The 4,821-nt window shown below is 37.4% G+C and overlaps 1 protein-coding gene across 3 annotated transcripts in view; it reads right to left on the reverse strand.

Annotated features, from left to right (window-relative positions):
- The window catches only part of LOC107654332 (proteoglycan 4-like), a 134,360-nt gene extending 129,760 nt beyond the window's left edge, over positions 1 to 4,600 (reverse strand). For all 3 annotated transcript variants that reach the window (XR_001630321.1, XM_016441372.1, XM_016441371.1), the window contains exon 1: positions 4,179 to 4,600. The gene's annotated coding sequence lies outside the window, so the exon portion shown is untranslated. The remainder of the gene's footprint in view (positions 1 to 4,178) is intronic.
- Between the last annotated feature and the right edge of the window lie 221 nt (positions 4,601 to 4,821).

A 4,821-nucleotide genomic window follows, 5' to 3' on the forward strand; every position in this document is an offset into this window, starting at 1 on the left:
ACCACCTGCATTTGGTGGTTATCAGTGTATTACAAAGGTACAACCCAGATTTCAGTACTTCAATAAGGTTGGTATATTAACATTATATCAGTTAATGAAACTGTAAATTTAAGTTAAAACCGTAAAACCTAAAACGTTGCTACCATATTTTTTACGGTAAAATTCCGGCAACCACAGCTACCGTAAATTTTACGGATTTTTTTTTTTACAGTGTAGTTTACTAAAATAAAACTGACCAGCATCTGGTCTCAAAGCCTGACAAGTTGAAAAGTGCTCAAATCCATTCTAAAACCATCATATGTCTTCTATATCTCACACACACACACACACACACACACACACACACACACACACACCTGTTAGAGTGATTCAACTTAATAGCAATGGATTACATTTCAGTTGTGTTTTGTGGACAAACATCACAAAAACAGCCAATTCCCATACTCTCAATCACAAGCATCATGAAAGCATCTCCTGAATGTCGCTTTAACATCTGCCTGGAAACATCTCAGTGCCGTACTGCATCTGGAGCAGAGGCTCCAAATGAAAACCAGCACATGAGATCTCCTTGACGTGCATGTGCCAACAGAACAGATCTGTCACACAACAGGATTGCAGCAGCATTAAAGATTAAGGATGAAAATATCATGCATGAATAAATAAAAATGCACTGGTTGGCTAAATGATCAGGCCTATGTCACAACAACAGTGCTATCAATTAGAAATTAAGAGATGAGAAGCGCTTGTAAACAAACTCCGGATGGACATTTAAAATGCACATTTCTCTGTGACTAAGCCTGAAACAAATAAACACTGCCTCATCGACAAATTGTCACATTTAACAGAAAGGACAGGAATTTAAGGCCTTAAATTCTTAAGTATAATCAAATTGCCTTCATTAGTCATTTCAACATAAATAACTGACTTTAAAAACAAAAGTTGAAACTGGTTTTAAATCATTTTGATACTTGAGTTAAAGTAAATGGAAAAACTTATGTGATCAATAAGTCAAGCTTACGTACGTTTTTTACAGTATTATTAAAATTATTTTAATAAATAGTGAAAATCTAAATTATTTAATGTATGAAAATAAATTAAAATTAAAAAATAAAAAATCCCCACATATAAAGCTTTAAAAGCTTCATTTAAAATATAATTAAATATTTTAGATTTATATGTTGCTTAGGAAAAAAAATTAAATATGTTGAATGAGCATCAACGAAAACGTATGTATTTTTTTTTCTATTCAATGTTTTTGTTTTGCAGTAAAAATATTTAAGTGACCTTAATAAAATGTTTTTTATTTTAAAAAGCAAAATTGCCTAAGATATTAAGGCCTGTAATCTAACAATATAAATCTATTTTAGATTTATATTTTGCTTACAAAAAAAATACTTTTGAATAAGCATCAACAAATTTTCTGTATTCAGTGTTCTTGTTTTGCAGTAAAACACATTGAAATGTCCTTAAAATTAACTGCTTTTACTTTAAAAAAGCTAAATTGCACAAGATATTAAGGCTTGTAGTTACGCCATCTACCAGCAGGAGTTAACTGGACCGTGCTAACCAGTCAAACCCTGACCATTTGGTTCAACGACGTCTTGTTTACGTATCCTTAATGCTTTGATTGGTGGGATTAGATGAACATACTCTTCCCAAATGCTTCATTTGGCAGGTCCTAAAGTGCGCTGGTTCCGCCCACTGGGCCGATAACGACCTGCGTCCAGCACGCGCTGAGCCCAGCTGGCTAATTGCTGGGAATCTCATTTTAAAATGACCATAATCAACTCTAAACTATCAACTCCAGATCCCATTCATACGAGAACCCTAGAGTGAAAATCCACTGTTTTGGCCGAGTCTACAAGCATGGAAGCGATGAAACACAGTGAAAGAGAGAGAAAGAGATGATTGGGGTGGAAGGTTTGAGGAGGATAAGGAAGGTTAAGTGTCTGGTTGGAAGCCAAAAGTGCATCTGGAGTGCTGATGTGATGTGATCTCCTGAAGAAAGCAACTTCACAGCGAGATGCGAATGAATGCAGAGCGGGACTGACACAGCGGACAGACGATGAATGAGTGACACAAACAGTGTCTGACAGTACATGCATTAAACCGGCTTCATGGTTAATGGAGAACCTAGTTTGTGAATCTCAGTGCTGTTTACAGATTCTCCGCAGCAGGTTTTTGGAAGCACAACATGAAGATTAAATATCTACATGAACGGGCCAAAATCATAGTCAGCATGAAATCAGCATTAACCCCATTTACTTTCTTGATGCCTTAAACCTTCCAGGTCCTGTTGTGCACGATTCATGTTGTGCATGTTATTACAAATAAATTCATGTTTGTCTTCATGTTGTCCTTTCTGAATTGGCTTTCCTTTTCGGATGACATCATAAATATTTGAGCCTTGCCCTCCAATCAGCTTACTCTATTCGGTTATGCCACGCCCACTTTCCAGTCAATTCCAAATGGATAAAATCAAGTCGGGTGAAATTTTTTGCATAATTCATGGTTTAAAACCGCAATATTAAAATGATACTTTGAACTTTGCTTGTTTGGTTTTTTTAAATCTATGAATCGCAACATAATAATGACAGACTGACACCTTTGATGTGAGTGATTTAAATAGATACAAACACTAAGCATAATGCATGATTAAAATTGCAAAAGGCAACTTATCTAACCCTCATTTTTATATTTTCCTATTCTGACAAAAGCGAGACTCTTATCGGTTTCACCAAGACACTAGATAATGAATGATACTGAGAGTGACACAATGACTTGTGTGGGGGGAAAAAATTGTTAATGTTTCTTAAAGTCTCTTTTGCTCACAAAGGCTGCATTTATTTAAATCAAAAATACAGTAATAACAGAAATATTATAAAATATTATTACCATTTAAAATCACTTTTCTATTTGAACATATTGTAAAATGACATTTATACCTTTGATGCAAAGCTGAATTTTCAGCATCATTCCTCCAGTCTTCAGTGTCACATGATCCTTCAGAAATCATTCTAATATGCTGATTTGCTGCTCAAGAAACATCTCTGGTTATTATCCGTGTTGAAAACAGCTGTGCTGCTTCATATTTTTGGGGAAAACCTAATTCAGGATCCTTTGATGAATAGAAGGTTTAAAAGAACAGCATTTATTTGAAATAGAACCTTTTTGTAACAATTTAAGTCTTTACTGTCACTTTTGATCCATTTAATGCGTCCTTGATAAATAAAAGTGTTCATTTATTTAAAAAAAATAAATAAAAATCTTACTGACCCCAAACTTTTGAAAGGCACATAAAGCAAAATACAGTTTCAAGGCCAGTAAACAATACTTATGGCCAGGTAATTGCCTCAATTTGCCTGCCACTGACTTAAAGACAGTGTTGGGGAGTAACTAGTTACATGTAACGGCGTTACGTAATTTAATTACAAAATAAATGTAACTGTAATCAGTTACAGTTACTAAGAAAAAATGTGTAATTAAATAACCTATTACATTTCCAAAGTAACCTTCCCAACACTGCTTAAAGAAGACCACTTTGCACATCTGACATGTCTGGTGTTAAGACTTTTAACATTAAAGTCAACACATATGTTTACCTAAACCAACTAATCGACCAGCTCCCCACAACACAAGGCTGTGAATCTGCAATGACCTCTAGTTCTCAGCGTTGCACTTTCATTCTGTTATATTCACGACACACACACACTGACTCACAATGTCCTTTGAATTCAGGGTGAAGTGCTTTTGTACCTGGCGAATTTAGTACAACTGAACATCAGTTTTTTTCAAAGCAACCCGACTTTCATGTCGTTTCTCGTCTGACCCGACAAAACGATATCAAAAACTGTGTGCTTTCAGTTTCTGTCAGCATGAATGCAATGAAGCACTGATATGTTTGACTGTGTGTGTGTGTGTGTGTGTGTGTGTGTGTGTGTGTGTGGAGGCTGAAGAACTGACTGGGCTGTTTTGTCTTCCCATCCGTGCGATCTCATCATTTTGGTAGAGCACAGCTGCTCAGATCCAGCCGGATCATCTCTTAACGCTTGCGCTTTGACTTTTGCACATGTGGACAATCAAAACATAAACCACAGCACCTTTCCTTTGGAAACTATAAGATCTGACCAGTCCATGCAAAGAAATTGTCCTTTATACAACAAGCGAAAGTTACTCACCAGAAACTTCCCGTTCGATCCGAGCACAACTGCATGAGACGTTCAAAACTGTCCTTTTCAGACGCGCTGGAGACTAGAAAGAGATCTTGCTGTCGTCTTCAGGAAGCTTCGGAGATGCTCAGGTTTCTCAATCCCATCCTGCTCATTCTGTAACATCTTCTTTCCTCCGTCTCGCTGTCCTCTTTTCGATGCGAGAGTCTCTTCTCGATGTCTCGGTCGTGATCAGTGCTGCACGGAGCATCGTGTGCCTCTTTCCGGTGTGTGTGCGGATCCCATCTGTCCCTCTCTCGACCTCCGCTCGAGAACGTCAACTCTGGTGTCTGAGCTCAGAGCCAGTGCATGTGTGTGTGTGTGTGTCTGTGTGTGGGAGAGGGAAGCAGCCAATGGGAAAGGGTGGGAGTGATGAGAGTAAAGCACACGCGCAGACCTAACGACAGCGAATAAACAGAAGGGTTAGACTCCTCTGTATTCATCCCTCTCTCTCCTCCTCTCCATCCACCGTTTCGGCTTAAAGGAATAGCTCATTATTTACCCACCCTCATGTTGTTCCAAACCTGAATGCTGTTTTTTCTTTCTGTGGAACACAGAAGAATAAATTTAATATATATATGTACACCACTCTTTTTCATGCAACAACAGATCA

This window comes from Sinocyclocheilus anshuiensis, unplaced genomic scaffold, assembly GCF_001515605.1.
Source record: "Sinocyclocheilus anshuiensis isolate Anshui unplaced genomic scaffold, SAMN03320099.WGS_v1.1 scaffold163, whole genome shotgun sequence".
NCBI lineage: Eukaryota > Metazoa > Chordata > Actinopteri > Cypriniformes > Cyprinidae > Sinocyclocheilus > Sinocyclocheilus anshuiensis.